Source organism: Hetaerina americana, unplaced genomic scaffold, assembly GCF_022747635.1.
Source record: "Hetaerina americana unplaced genomic scaffold, ioHetAmer1.1.p SCAF_1, whole genome shotgun sequence".
In the NCBI taxonomy this organism is placed as follows: Eukaryota; Metazoa; Arthropoda; class Insecta; order Odonata; family Calopterygidae; genus Hetaerina; species Hetaerina americana.
Window position 1 is genome coordinate 68,061,863 of NW_027286069.1, and position 17,070 is coordinate 68,078,932.

At 37.8% G+C, this 17,070-nt stretch overlaps 1 protein-coding gene across 1 annotated transcript in view; it reads left to right on the forward strand.

Annotated features, from left to right (window-relative positions):
* The first annotated feature begins 6,527 nt into the window (after window positions 1-6,527).
* Ddc (aromatic-L-amino-acid decarboxylase) overlaps window positions 6,528-17,070 on the forward strand; it is a 38,495-nt gene continuing 27,952 nt past the window's right edge. The window contains exon 1 of the mRNA XM_071583072.1: window positions 6,528-6,674. The gene's annotated coding sequence lies outside the window, so the exon portion shown is untranslated. The remainder of the gene's footprint in view (window positions 6,675-17,070) is intronic.

The window sequence follows — 17,070 nt, forward strand, 5'->3', positions numbered from 1 at the left end:
TGGGAGTCATAATGCTGTCGTCAATTCAAGGTGAGCTCACATACACATTATCTCATTTTGTGTCAAATTCTCTCAATTACTGCCATAAATCTGTGTTGCGTGGTGATCACTGTATGCATTGTGTATGGCTTGTCCCATTTTCCCCATTACGTTGAGTTCGCTTCATTCCGCAGAAATAATATGGCAAATTCATGCAATACCAATAGTTACTTTGGACTTCATTTAGCAAAAGGGCAGGTTCTTCTGTGCAATAATTTATACATGTACTTAATTAGCTTTTATTGTTGACCATACCTACCATATCTACCTCCGTGGAGTATTTATTTACCAAATCGTCTATTAGAGTAAACTATTGTATGTAAAAAATTAATGTTGTTATCATCCCTTGATCTAACCTTCTAACTTATCCCTTGATCAAGTGATACCCTTGACTTATCCCTTGAACAAGCAGTTTTCCCATTGAATTTTTATCATATTTCTTTGAAACCTCTTTAAATGAGCCGCCGTTCCAGCTTTTTCCATAAGATCAAAAATGACTTCATAATGAAGCAAAAATATGATGCCATTTCGGTTTTATATAATTAGTCCGAATGCATAACTGGGTTTTTCACCGGGACTGTATTAGTTATATCTTTCCATTGCCAATCTTTCTAATCAGATAGGTTGGAGTTTTGACACTGAGTTTATATTTCATGGGCTGTCGATGTAATGGTGGATTCTGCTGGCTTTAACATCCAGACTGGATTGGCTTCACAAGCCAGCTACCCAGGTGAAATAGAACCTTGTAATTCATATATTTATCTGACCTTTTTAGTCTCAGAAATTCTTCCTTTCGCAGAATTCATATTTATTATTGAATCAGACGACATGCAATTATCAATGCCTTCCCTTGCTCAAGTAGATAACAGCATTGAATTCTGATCCTATTCATGAGTGAAAGATGCTGATTCAACGGTTTATTTGCACTCAATAAACTCCAAGGTTTCTGCCGTTCGATCCATTTCACATTTAGTCGCGGTTATTTCCCTTGACCTTAAAAAGGAAGGCACTCGTTGTTATCGCACTTATTTAGGCGTTTTAACTTTGGAAAGAGATCACAATATTCTCTATGCCCATTTCTGTACCCTCAATTCACGGTATATGTTTCTTCAAGGGCAAAGATAAAAACCGATTTTTTTAAATACTGCATACCAATGATATAACTTATCTCATTACCTCTTCTACAAGTCTTAACCGTAAAATCCTTCTTCTTTATAAACGGTTTCTTAGAGAATGCGATTCTTCTCCGTAAGCCTTTAAGTTTTTGTCCATTACATAGACTTACTACTCCTTGAGACAATTTCTTACTTTGGCTATGAATTATCTTCATTCGATGCTTTGTAAGTTGATCCTGTAAAGTTTTTGATAATTACTGCATTCCCTCGGCTAACTGACTGATTTGAGTTTTATCCATCACAAATATAACTAGCTTAATAAGCTTCTCGCGTAATCTAATTCTTACCTCTAGCTCATCCCATGACTTCCTCAGCATTTCATCGACATACTCGTTAATAAGCACGGTGGATATCTTATTTTCTCCTGTCTGTCACTGCCCATTCGTTTTGTCCATTTGCTAGCTCTACTTATGCCCTCAGGTGCACGTTTAAAATAAGCCACCTATTTCTTCTTTCCATCCCTGTCGTCTGCATTTATTTAATGGAGTTTGCCCAATCTACTCTCTCGAACGAATGTTGTGTGGAAAATTCACGAACAATTTTATCTTCAAAATCTAAAGAGCATCCTATGCTCCATATTCCTTTCCATTAACATTTTCATAGTTGAAGCGATACCACTTGTTCCCCTTAACTTCCCAAATCTAAAATCAGATTCACTTATGTAGTTGTGTCCCTTTTTCTTCAATGTTATTCTGATGATTCTTAGTTGCTGAGCTCTTTGCCGCGGGTGATATTAAACTTTAGATCGTATAGTTAGGTCCTTGCATTCCACTTGCACATCCCTCTATCAACTTGGAACCTTATCAAGTTTAAGTCACATGTAAATTCCATCGTATGACACATAATATAAAAAATTGATTCTGTAACATTGAAGCTGTTTCTTGGTAGAGTAAACTGGCAAATTGACATTTGTAACATTGGAGCTGTTCTTTGATGCGTCTCATAATAATGCAATCCGGTTTGAATCACGGCAGTTTTCGATGTATATTTGACAGTGGGTTGATGAGAAGTTAAACAGTTTCTGTTGTAAAACTGTACTGTTTTTTCACCGTGATTATTTTTTTTGAACGAGACTGTCTCATCTCATTTCCAAACTTCCCCTCGCCTGCCACTGGGTTCTAGACCTCCGTTCCGTCACTTTCAAATTATTTCATCCCGGATCATTCATTATTTTCCCACAAGTTTACGACTCATACTATTGACTTCAACCTTCCTATGACTACTATTAAACCATCTGGATTGCACTAAGTTGCTGCATCTGATTTCAGTATTTCATATCACTCATTTAAATGGTGATGGTAATGCGGTCTGTAAACTGCTGGAATAATGAACGGAGGGCCAGGAATTCGATTCCGGGTAACGCCTTGAATACCTTTAGCTTCGCCTAAGCCTCGTAATTTATTGAGGAATTTAGTTACCTTTGCCGCAGATGAACACCGAACACGGCTATATCACGTAGTTCTGAATTCAAAATTGTTTGTGGCCATCATTTTTTTCTGGGAAAAATGATTGAGGCAGTTTCAAGTTGTTTTCCTCAGTAGTTTTATTTTTCTTCATGTCATCATTCAAATGACCAGCCAATTCGGATCATACGTCTTTCCTGCCCTCTCAATGAGGAAAGAGGACGTAGTGTGTCTCTCGCTTGGCATTTAACCTTCCATCTACATGTACATATATAAAATGGTTGAACAGGATCAATCATCGCAATGTTTGCCAGTACAGCCATGAGTGTCATGGGCACGCGCAGGGCCGTGAGCCACGTCTTGGTTGTAGTCCTTGGGGAATAAATAGACGTGACGGTGAATTTGCTGCATCAATGGAAATTTATGAGACTTGTATTACAAGTATTAGAAAAATCAGGTAAATAACTACTACTGAAAAAATCAGAAAAATAGGGAATTTCCCATAGAGTGAGGGTTTTTTTCAAAGGACTATATAAAATGTACTTTATTTTATTTATTTATTTATTTATTCAGTATAAGTCCGAAAACAGCACATTCTGGCCTTTACATCGAACTATTAACAACGATAACAATGATCACGTTTACAAACACCCAAGCCCTAGGGAGAGAAAAACTCACCCAGGCGGGAATCGAACCCGCGACCCATGGAATATCAGATGAGGACGTTACCCCGCCGCCACCGGGGTCGGCACATTGACTTTTAAATGCATTTAAAACAATATCTTTATTATGAACAACGACAACTATTGGTTATGACGGATGCTATGGATAATGGCCATCTATAAAAGTGATTGCGTTAACTAATAATAATAGTAATGACGATAATTTTAATTTTAATATCAACATTATTTAGTTGTTTGACCAGTACCAGTACAATTTATTTTCATTGAAATTCTAAATTTATTTTTGTAAAGTGCATTTTAAAATTACCTTTTTTTAGCTTCGTTTGATTTTTTATCCATAGACTCAGTTTCAATTATCTGAGAGATTCCTGCTCCAGGTTCGTTTGTTATTTCTACCACAAACCTTTGGAATAACCTTCGAGAGAGTCGTATCAATATCAGGTGACAATATGAAAGATATATAATCTTTGAATTTCTTCATATAGTTAACCCTAAATTTTCGCCAATATTACTTTGCTTAATTCAAAGTAAGTCCGGTAAAAAAGAGAGTATTTTGAGATTTTCGTTTTGGTTTTTGAAGTTAGAGAATTTTATGGCAAAAAGTCCAGGATTATGTAATTTACCTATCATCCCCTTCGTGAGTATGTTTGTGAAAAAACGCACAAATATATTTATTCCACCAAGTGACGGCCTCTTCAGTGAGATAATGCCGATTAGTTGATGACGAGGAAAAACTGTGAGTTTATATGATGTAGATATTAATGGGAGATGCGAGAGGCTCCCACTTTAATTTACTTGCTATCCACATGTGTGTACATTCATTTCGAATGAAATCCCATTTTATGACACCCTAAAAAAAGTATCCGTGGCTAATTATCAGGGGACTACGGCGTAGATAAATTAAGCTGGCCGCCCCTCGCCCCCAAACCCTGCCTCCCTTGCTCCGTACGCCAGTCCATCCTCTTCGCGAGGTGAGCGGTGTCGACGTCGCTGCGATCCATTCAATACCTCGTTATCCTCGACGCCCTCATTCACCCAATTAAACACCTCTCGGCTGCCTACTCCGCTTTTCGAACAAATTCCCTCCCTCCCCCCTGCCCCGAGGAGCCCACACCCTCCCCACCGCATTGCGCCTCCTCTTCCTCCCCCACGTCCATCCCTCTTCCAATTTTCGCCAATTGTTCCGTCTCCCCTTCATCAACCACCTTCTCACATTTCTCTTTCCTTTTCCGATCTCCATTCTCTTCCTCCATACTTCAACATATTTCCGAGCGATGCGTTTCGATTCCAAAACCTAGGTAGTCTAGTCGTCAAATCAGATTATTCACGCCAAGAGAAGTATTAAAAAAAGCCAAAGTTAGTGATAAAATAAAAGACTCAACATTTATCTGGTGCGAGTAAGTCAAAATGGTATTGATTGAATCCGTCTCATTCACTTATTAAATAGTTTGCAGTGATTTATTAGCTAATGTAACGTGGTATTTTCCTCTGTGCAAATGTACCTCAGGGAGAAGCCGTGTCTTTTTTCAGAATTGTATGTTCATTTTCCATGTAAAGATCTCATCGAAAGAACGTAACTGATGTTTTGACACGGACACACCCCTCGGAATGGTGAAACTTCATTGCCTTTGACTCAGTCCAACGATATTGAAACCCACGAAAACCGATCCATGAGTGTCGTGCGGAAACGTGCCTTTGTTGTTGAAGGATTTACTCCCAAGTAAAATATATAAGTTCTGGGTATGTATTTTGCCTGCGTTGTGAGGAGACGATATGGTACATTTCGTTTACCAATCGAAAACCTCTGCTCTGTGCTCTTATTTTCATCTTTTTCATACAGGAAAATAAATGTTGGAGCGTGATTGGTTGTTTCATAAATTCCTAACTGAGAGAAATGGCTTTATCAGTTAATCAACTGATGTGACCTCGTCGTTGATTCGCGCTCTTATCGTACATTTATACTCCATTATACCCTATCTAAATGGTAGATATGTGGGATGACCGATATCTCGTATATATATACTGCAGTCGAATGACGTGTTTTCGTCGGCTGACATTGCTGACGGTCCCGGGATGCTTTTTTCCACTTAAAATTGCCCAGCGATATACGAAACCAGGCGAGTGCCCAATTAGTGGACCAAATATTTCATTTCCACTGCTGGATAGTATTTTATTCGTTACTCAGATTAAAATTTGCAATTATGGGCGAATCCTCTAGTACTCAGCAAGCACAAAAAATATCACGAAAGTGCACATTCGCAAAGGGTTCTCTGCACTCCCTCAGTCACACTCTGTCTTCTTAAGGATATGAGAGATACAAGACCGGCAGATTACTTATCTTCCATGAGGCAAATGATTGGTCAACGACTCATAGTGATGGAGAGAGGCTTTACGGCACAATCAATAACGAACGTGATAAGTCCCCGTGGCCATTATTTTTATAGTAGCATTTTCACATCTTGTCAGGCGCCGAGGCCTGTGGAGGAGGTATATTAAATCTCGTCTCAATGAACACAATTATCCGTGTCTATCCTTCCATCATATCCTCCAGCTCTTTCTTCCTCCAAATCTCTCTCCCTTTTCCCTCCACGCACCCTTAACCTTTCGTCCCCCGCATCCGCCTCCTCCGCCCCCCATCCGCTTTAAGTGCCTCTTTTCCTCCCCATCCCATTACCTCCTCCACTTTCGTCTTCCCCCTCTCCCCACCCACTACCCCCACTCATACCCTCGTAACCGTTCCCTTCAACAACCCTTCCACCCGCGTTCGAAATCCCTTTCCTCTTCCTTTTTCCGCACACTCCCTCTTGCCTATTCCCCTCCCTCCCCCCGCACTCTCCCTCTTCCACCCTTAGACAAGGAGGAGGACGTGGGTGATACACTCCGCCCCATTCACTTAACCCTCACGAGCTCCCTCGCTTACTCTCTCCCTCTCTCTCTTCCTACCTCATGGGAGTGGGGGGCACCTCCCACCTCACTTCCCCTTCACAGCCCACCCACTTCACCCTTTTTCAAAAACCCTCACCTCTCTCTCCGTCCTCATCACCGTTCTCCTCTCACTTCTTCCCCACCCCTGACTTGTCCCCCCTCACCACCCTATTTCTCTCCCTCTCGCCCTCTCATGTGGCCCCCTTCGGGGCTACCTGCGCAGCCCGAGAGACCCGATTGTTGCGCAGGTGGCCACCGCTGATGCCCGTGGAGGAGTATAGTCGTCGCCGCGACCTCACCACTCGTCTCTCGCAAGTCCCCCTCGACGACACCACCGACGCGCTTTGATCGAATAGGCACCAGTGGCAGAAGACACGCCCCGAACACCCGGATCTACCCAAGCAACAGGAGGAGGAGAGTCTCTGGGGGCTTCCAGCGCGTATCTACAGGTGGGTGACACCTTTTACCCCGAGTGTCTGCCAATGGCATTCCACGCACCGCCCGGCGTCCTCATCATCCCGACTTTCGACAACGCCCTCCTCCATGGGATGCAGTCCCGAAATATCTCTCTCTGTTCTATATCCCTTCTCTCTTCTATTTCCGCCCTCTATTCGTGAATGCAGTGTTTTTCCCTTTTGAGTTCTGCCTCGCCGCTTTTAATGTGCCCAAATGGTAAACCAACTGGGACATGAGTCTTTACTTTGTATTTTCCGTCATTTTTGTTTTTTTTTCATCCATTGATTTGAACATATTTTGAAGAAAAATACTGACCACGGTTGGCAATTTGGTGACGCATCGGTCTGGCGAACCGGAGTTACCTGGTTTGAAAATCTCCTAAGTCGAGGTCACTCTACTTTCCTAGGCCGCATTTATAATGCTGGGCGATGCAAAATTTTCGTTGAATCACAAAAAATTAAGAGGATAATGTTTTGATCCATTTTCATCCGTCGATGAAGGCGCATTTGAACCAACCCAATTTAGAATTATTGAAGTTCATTACCATCCCACTATTTAGTATTGCAAAAAGTGCATTCGCAGTGTATGGGTAAAAATTAATTCCAACTATTTACATTATTGGACATTCATCTGCCCACCATTGCTGCAACTCTAATCCAATTCGTGCATTTAACACAGAGCAATCGAATCTCTACCTAGTGTGAGCATATCAGGCTGATAGGATCGTCTGTAGTGAACGCCCACTAATCGATTTGTCAATCTAAAGCTTTCACGGAGTGTCATATTTTGGAAAGTACGTGTAAAGAACTGGAGTACCTGTCAATTTTTATGTGGGTACGATTATTAATATTAGTCCGACAATTACAGATTTAAAACACTCTGAAAACCATTTATCATTTTTGTGATTTTGATCTTCATAGGAACTCGTTTATTTTAAAGAAAGTAGTAAAGCTCTAATAAGAAAAAAATCAGTCTTATTTCACTAAATCATTCTTCAGTTCTACATAATATCTATCTGCAATTATTTTGTTGGGAAATGATTTGTGGAGTGTGCAAAATAAATCAATTTTTCATGGTGAACCGTAATGGTAGATGAAAAGGTTATAATTTATTTCTACCTCTTGTCATGCCGTTCCATATTTTTCTGAAGGTCGTTTCGAACGGTGTTCTGCAATGGGTGAAATGAATCTACCGAGGTCGCAAATACTCCAGTGGGCCCACGCCCTGCATTTCCGTAGAATGGATTGGGACCCAAATCCCTACATTTCCGTTGAATGGATTAAAGATTGGCACCCAAATTATTTTTGAAAATCGTAACCACTGCATTCTTTTCCGTTTTCGTCTTTCTTAAACTCCTCATTCACTTTTGAAATTTTCTCTTTTCGTCTGATTATTTTATTTTATAGATGCTTTCATTATTTCGTGATTGTAGGTGCATATTAAATACACTTGATTGATTCTAAGTTTAAAAATAGTTAAATCACAAAGAAAAAATTTATAAATAAATTCTTCGTCCTTTTGAAATGGTATTCACAATTTTTACTCGTTGTTTTTTATAATCATACCGAATTTATGAGACACTACTACTATCTTCGGTTGAATCATAGCAGTATTTTCTCATTCATATCCAATCGCACTTTAAAGGAGTTCAGTCGTCCTTGCTTTAACATTTTATCATTTTATTTAATCACCCGCGATGTTATTGTTAATTGTATTCCTTCAGATATACTTAATTCAGTCAAAAATGTCGAGATTCATTTTGTTCCAACGCCGAAAATAGTGGGTCTACGAGGAATCTGTGAAAATCAGTACTCCCAAAATAAATATCGTGTAAGTTTTTCATCAAAGGCGATCTAATATTGACATCAAAAAATAGGACCCTAACCAATTAAGACGTCCTTTCCCTGTAAAGTATGGGAATAGATTGACTTCTATCATATTATGTTGCTGTTTAAATGGGAATAATGCGGTTAAGTTAAATAATGATTGTGTTTGATAGGATGGCAATTTTTCAATAATTTTTTGAAAACTATTCAGCTGTGGTATAAAATTAGTTTTTATCCATCGCGCTATTTTACTTTCTCTGTAATTTAAGTTAAAGCAGGATATACGATGGTAGACGCATTCTAAAAACCTTTTTAAAAGCAATCTCAAAAATAAAATTTTTACCTCAATATCTCAAAGTATTATCCTAGATTTCCTAGACAACATTGGCCAAATTTGTGGGCCGATGCCTTTGCGGTCATTTACCTGCAGCACCTGGAATTGGGAGAATTTTACTAATACATAATCCTGTTGCACAAATTAGAGAGCCTTCCCATAGTATTTATTGCGTAAAACGGGCAAGTCACTTCGAAAGTTAGCGTTACGTCGTAGTCCTTGGGGAAGGCCGTCTGGCCAAATTATGAAAGTTTCCTTGCGAGAAAGTAAAACGAATCGTAGCAGTCATTGGCTAGTGTGGAGTAGTCCATTTTAGTAGTTGCGTGTCAAGAAATACCTTTTTGTGATTTAATGCCAGACAACTATTTTTCCCAGAAAAAGTTACTTATCTTCCATCGGTCGTAACGTGAAACTGCAACTCATTTGAACCTTTAGTTAAATGCCGGCAAAATATCCTCCTAATTTTTAAAGCTTAAATGTTTTCTGTTGAACATATTTTTTATGTATGTGTTGAAAATTTCTAGTTGTGAAAACAATTTTTATAACTGTAATTTCGGTGCAGTTTCTGTGATACATATTTGCTATTCGTTAACCCATACCGAATTTCTTTAAGTGAGAAAACGAGGTAAAATTCATTTCTGGCCATCCAGTTACTAGTTTAAATTACCGACTTGCATTTGTGTATTGTTTGTGCACTAATCGGTAATATTGATTTTGCCTGCTAGTTTCTTTCGAAAAAAATATGATATATTTTTATAAGTGTTAATCGCTCGCCCAACAATTATATAGGCGGATTTAGAATTCCCTGGCAACATTTATACCATTTACATATTTTAAAATAGTTTAGATAATTCTTTTTGATAACGCTCTCTTAGTTCACTATAGTTAGTTCAGGCACTGTTCCATAATCTTTGGTAATTTTAGTTAGTTCTGAGATAGAGTTGCGACGAAATGACATTTAAAAAATAGAAGACTTTTCTGTAGATAACTGCCCAAACTCTTGGTTATCGAGTTCTCTTTACATCTGGATAAATCTTAAAATTATGGAGCGTCGCTTGTTTGTCTCTTTGAATTTTATGCTTAGACCACTTTCCAGGGTTTCAGGCGTTCAACTGTATCGAATTGCTAGAGCCATTTAGGAATTATATTTCGGTAATAAATGAGTATTGGGAAAATATACTTCGTTTCTATGGAAGCTAAAAAAGGGAAGAACTAACGACACAGTCGACGGGCGATGAACTCAAAGCATTCGACTCGTCCTCGAAACAACTGAAACAGAAATGTACGATACTGAAATATTCACTGTCCGAGGAACTAGGATAGCGGTTTTGTATCGATAGGTCTAAGAAAAATAATCACATAGGAATGAAATGCATGTCAAAAAGCCCGTAAACGCTGATTTAGACATAGAACGTTCAGAGAATACCAATTAGTTCTCCGTGTTCAATTTCCAAAAAAGGGTAAACCAGTCCGATGAGTTCAGGAAATGAATTGCCTGATAAGTTCAAAGCAAGCCTAATATATACTAATTTGCCTTTCCTAAATATACATTTGAGATAAAAGGTATTAGGAACAGTACTGTCGATCTTAATGAGCTTGTTAAATCTATCTCGTTGCCTTTGGAGATGAATAAATTCCCAAAAATTGATATTAAAAATACATTGAAGAACATGGCACACGTACTGCCTATAACACTGTTCTTTAGAGCGGTATTTTAATGTTTCCGTCGAGGGGCTGTGGATAACAGATTCCTGTTAATTTTTCTTCGTCGTGCTGCTTTGGTACAAAATGCCTTTTTCTCAGTCATAACTCTGTAGTACTTCATTTTCATTATGCGAATCAGTCACACAATTACTTATTTTAATGGTATTCGCTCTTTTGATAGGTAAGTGACCTATTCAGTTTTTCCTACGCACGGAAAAATATGAACCAAATGATGATTTCATTTTCAGAGTGGTTTTTCCTTATGCTAAATCTATTTTCTCCTATTTTCTTTGGTATTACATGTACATTCTTCGTTACTGACCTCTCTTTAGACGAAACTCGGTAGTTACTGACTAACGAGACAGTCGCGAAGAATAGCACTGACGGTCATTTAACTTCCATTCCCCATCCCATGAGCCAACCTAAGTCCTTCATTCACAATCGATTAACTGCCACAGAAAAAGTAGATAATGGTAGCACAATGACTTTCTGAACTGGGGAACTCCTTCGGTAATTGACCTTCGAATGAATTTTGAATGTGAACATCCCACGTCTATAAAGCTTAAAAACTTTTCTTCCATTTAAAATAAAACTTTCGGCAATATAACTGTAATAATTGGGCAATATTTTAGTATTTGTCATGCTTGTAAGTATGTATGTGTGTGTATGTATATATGTATATATGTATATATGTATATATGTATATATGTATATATGTATATATGTATATATGTATATATGTATATATGTATATATGTATATATGTATATATGTATATATGTATATATGTATATATGTATATATGTATATATGTATATATGTATATATGTATATATGTATATATGTATATATGTATATATGTATATATGTATATATGTATATATGTATATATGTATATATGTATATATGTATATATGTATATATGTATATATGTATATATGTATATATGTATATATGTATATATGTATATATGTATATATGTATATATATATATATATATATATATATATAACTGAGAAAAGAGCATCGAATATAAAGTGCAAGCATTAAGCTTTCGGAGATGCTCTCCGGCATACCAGAGAGAGAAAGGCTGAGCACTGTACCTTGCAATACTTGAATAACACCTCCTTCCTGACAGCTGTTTCTTCCTTTTGGGGAGCTGGTACTAGTCCGAGGGAGCCAAATCTGGAGAATACGGGGAATGGGGAACGAGTTAGAAACTTAACTCCATCAATTTTGCAGCCACAACTGCAGGGGAGTGAGCGAGTGCACTCTCGTGATTGAAAGTAACGTTTTTTAGATGCTTCATGGACGTTTTTTTTCAGCTTGGCTTTCAAATTGCCTAATAGCGATACATAGTATGAACCCAGAACGCGCCCAGAACGTTGTATTTTGTACTCATATGATCACTCCCAAAGTTTTGAAACCTCTTATAAACTATTCTAATTGAAGTCTCAGATTCATGGTGATGTTCATCAAATTTCGTTTGTATCCAAAGGAGATATATTTTTCGCCGAATTAAGCTTTTTTAACGCCCAAAATACTTTTTCATTCATTGTTTCAGAAATTATTTGACCTGCTAGATTTTAAAGAAGGCTGAACACAAAGTAATAGATCGATATGGCTAAAACTTACGTGATTCCTCAAGAGTTGTAACAAACTGAAAATAACTTCGATACACACCAATCTATTTGATTTTGCACGAACTTTTCAAACTACCCTCCGATATAAACTATGCCTTTTTTACGTTCTTCTATGTAGTTTCTTCCACTTTTGCACTGTCAAATACATTGTTTGAGAATTCCACGGTTGTTTCAACAGTTGGTTGATTTTTGTGGCAAACAAGTATAAAAGGGTATTGGAAACACTAATTCCATGATTTATTATTAATTTACTAGCTGAAGTTCTGGATTTTTACTAGGGCTTAAAAATGTGTGCAGATATTCAGGTTACCTGAAGTTTCATGCCAATTCGTTATTTTAGATAGATGGAAATATTTTCACCCTGTAATTTACTGTCATTTTGTGGAATTGTAATGCCATCGGGGTACTACGATATGTTTATTGTATGTAGTTAGCTTTCTGGGAATACTCTTCTTAGCTGGAAGTCATATCTCGTAATTTATGACTTACATCTTGAATAATTCAATACTGCCTAGCGGTAACAATTATGAACTCGACAAACAGGGTAATTTTTGCCTCGATGATTATGACAAAGATTATTTCATTTCACTCAAGAAATTTATTGCTGGCACAAACAAAAATTATGGCCAGTTTGCTATTTTTAAACACAACGTGTGACCTACCGGAATTTCTTAGCGTCATTCGTAGGTGCGTTTCTAAATTTACCTGTCTCTCGGCACCCCCTTTCACCGTTTACCCCATACACTTACGTCGTCTGCTATTGACGTCATCGCCGTTGTCACAGGACAGATTTGAAGTCAAACGGATTTTGAAGTTGTTTGATCTTCAGGAGACAAAAGATAATTTCTACATACATCTCTGAAACAAAAGGCTCATTTTTTCGATTCCTCTTATTACCCGGAAGATAAAATAACCGAATTTCCATGCATACTAACACGCACAAGGCTTCCCTCGAAAAGGGCGTCAGCGGATGTTGGGGCACAACCATGAAAAGGGGGAAGAATTCTTCCTATGGAATGAATATATTAGTAAACTGTTACGGTTTTTTTGCTTCGCTCGTGATATGTGAAATGTAAAATTAAATTCTTGAATAATTTTTGGACAGAATCCTAATCTCTCGTAAGCATTTGACTTTTGTTTAGCGTTTTAATGTACTATGGCGGCTCTTGGGAATTATTTCCGCGATGTTGCGTGTGAAATTACGATTAGAATTTTTCTTAAAAGGTTTCCTCCAGCGTTGTCTTCGGGTTTATATTGGCTCCTTTTTCGGTATATGTAGCACTAGTTTTTCCATTACACCATATCTCGAATCAAACGGTTCTCATCTCTTGGGTCATCCTTTTGTGATGGGTCAAAAATGCACACTGCTACTTTGATCTGATGTGTAAAATGGATAAACCCTTCACTCATTTTCTTCCTTTTTTCTAGTAATTTTTTAGAAACGCTTTGGTTTAATATTGAGATTCTTCAAGGTTGCCTCAAATGTGCTTATTATGCATGATCTGTGGCGTATAGACATGAAATTCAGACGTGGTTATTGGGGTATGGCTTCCGGGGGTGGAAAGAAAAGTGAATATTTCTCTCTAGTCTTTCCTTCTTCCTTTCTTGCCATCATAGGTGTTATCTTTTTCGGGCGTACATTATTCATCTGTAGATCTGAAGTAAGAAAATAAAACTAGATAGCTTTGAATTTTTGAAAACAAAAGATGTTGAGCCTTAAGCCCTCCTTTCCCTTTCCGCTGCATCGTATTTTGGTACATGTAGGGGCGGTGGCTGGCGTATTGGTGGTACATCTAACAATGCGACACGGATTCAAGCGATATTTGAAATTTGCGACGAAAGGAAATCTTAATTATTCAATCAAAGATTCCATTCAATGCATCTTTCAAAACTGTAGAGTATATAGGTTAAAAGTACTAAACAATATACTTAGTTACGCTCTTTCTCTGTATATTTCGGCAAAAGGTCCTCCTGAGGAGAACTTTGTGCTCGAATGAGTATAGTTTAGGTATGCACACAAGGAGCACTAAAGATTTCATTTTGTTTCCCTGAGGGACTCGAGAAATCATCAATCGTGTAATTCGAGCCATCTGCTTCAAATCTTGATTTCCGCTTTGAGTGAAAGTTGAGAATTCACTTAATGGTCTTTTCATTTATTCCACACCCTTATACGCGTGGCTGAGATATTTTGGCGCGTGAGATCGTAAGTTGTAAGAATGAAAGAAAGTCATATCTGCCGGTATTTATTTCTTTTGATTTTAGAATATTGTTAATAAATAGAATCGACTTTTTCTCACATGATGTATTCTATCTAATCCCTGATTGGTTTCTGAAAATTAATTTGAATATTGATGAATCTCGTAGCATTGCGTACGATGTGTTCTTGAATTTTGTAGAAAAGTATGGTTTGAAATTAGTCTATCACTGCCAGGGACGTTTACATATTTCTATTATTAAACATATTAGTTACCTTCCAATTTCGAAGAACAACACCTACTCAATTCGATTTGTTAAATACACGCATGCTCCCAAAGAATGGTGCTACATTGGGGGCCAGCTATACGAGAACTCTCTCCTGAGTCTCCTCCGATCCCGGTGATTTGTTTGCTTTAGCTCGGAGGAACTATTGATCCATCCCTTTACGTGGTATAATAATGTCTTTCGTTCATGTATTATGTACGAGGGACCCTTTGATTAAAGTCTTGAGAGCTGATGCTTAGGAGAAAATTGTTTAACTCCGCATGTGATTATGCATGCTGCCCATCAGAAATGCAACAGTTTCACATTTTTATTGTACGAATTCAAAGAATTAAGTGGTGTAACTTACTCAATTACTAGGCCGAAAACTATTATGAAATTTCTTTCTTTTAATCGGAAATCCCTAGTTAAAAAACTAAAAGATGCCCCTATCATCCTCCAGGGATTCGTATAGTATTTTCCGTTAAACTTAAAATATTTAAAAAATTCTCTTACGATGTCACCTGTTACTCCCGCCACAAAATATTTCTCTTACTTCCTCTGGTGGTATCAAGTGAAACCTTTTACTCAGAGTTGCTTAAGATCTGATAATAAAATTCTTTTTTCACTTCAGTGTTTAAAGAGTTGTCCTTATCTCAAATCACAGACTCTAGATTCAGAAATGCCAATGAAAATATTTATGTACGCAGATACTTCTGGACATTTGGTAATTTAAAACTCTGTGACCAGGTTAGGCTGGTGGGTGACTCCCCCGTCTGCTAACTCAGGTGTGAATTTCGTTTAAATCTCGTTGGTCCGGCCGCTGGGAAGCCTGGTTACGAGCCAGAAGTGGTGCAGTGTGAGATGCAAAGGTTAAACGCGCCACGAGAAAAATCCGGAACGAAAATAAGAGGACGTTGGAAAAATATGAACTTTTTAAAATGTTCACTTAATCTCTTCACCAGGTCTCACTAAAAGATCTAGCGTACGTTTGTGTTATCACTGAGCGAGGTAGGCAATCTAGAAAGTTAAACTACCAGGCCTAATTTTTTAACCTGATTTTTGGGAACCCGTTCTATGGCGGCAAGAAGCTCTGAAATGTGGGTACAACCAGTACTTATTTGTCGTAAAAGGCAAAATATTATAATTTTTCCCAAAGTTTTAGTCAACCAGACCTGGTTTGGACCCCTTTATCAGTGCTACAAGTCTTTACTCCGTTTTACTCGTGGCACGTTTGCTCTTTGCTACAAGTCAAGTTTCACATACCGAGTCTGGTGATGTTAATAAAAGTCGCAACACACTGCTACTCGATGTTGCACATTAGACGAATTATATGGCTCTATATTGGATTTCCTGTTGTTTTCTGAGGGCTTTTACATCGACTGTTATCTTAAGAAAATGTCCTTGGTTTGTTGATACACACTGATGTATTTGTTGGGGGCTATTTTAAATCATCGTTTTATCTTAACGGCCCTATTCACTGGTCCCTTGTCTTTACTACCCACACTCGACCCAATGGGGCCGGACTGAGCTTTTTCCGTCAAAGTTAACCGAATCATCATTATTACATCGGCACGTCAATTATGCTCTTTTACCGTTTGTTTTTCTATTTATAAAAAAAATCGTCCTAAGCACTAATGGTCCTTGTTCCAATTTCCTATCGTCGAGTTTCATTTCGTATTGTTAATAGTCTATTTTTTCTTGTTTCATCAGCCTGAGCGTTCGCACTGAACTAAAGTTCTACAATCCCAATAATTGTACAATGTATCAGACTCACGTCAGGAAAATTTCCTTATGGTGGCATTATTACTCATTACTAAATTAATAGCTATTACTAATACATCAGAATTGCAGATGGAGAACGGAGAAATCCACGGAATAAGTAATTAAATTGGGGAGCCTCTGTGAAGTGTTTTAGGAAGGTGTTTTTCGGCAATGGGTTAACCTCGTAAATTTTTCGGAAAAATAATTCTATTTTATTCAGCACTAACGTGTATAGATAATAAATAATCAATAAGAAAACATCCATAATGGTTCAAATATTTATGGCAATGCAATTTTACATCATATCATCTCATCATTTTTTCTAAGTTGCAGAGAAATTAAATTTGTTATGAAATTTTGTGCTATACATTGATGTGAATTACATTGTTCTAACGCATCCTTCAGTCATTGGCGATAGCATTCTGCGTGTATTTCAAACATATGAATAATGCAAGAGAGAGAAGTTGAAAATTTATCGTTAGTCTGATGCAAGATTTTTGGATTGGACATTCCGGGTAAAGTAATTCAATAAAACCTCTACGCAAAATGCCTACAATCAAGATTAACCCCATACATGCTTTAACATTGTCAAATATCTGTCGATAGCTCATTCCACGGGTAATATGGTTAGGTCATCCAAATGTTGTGAAATCTGCGTAAG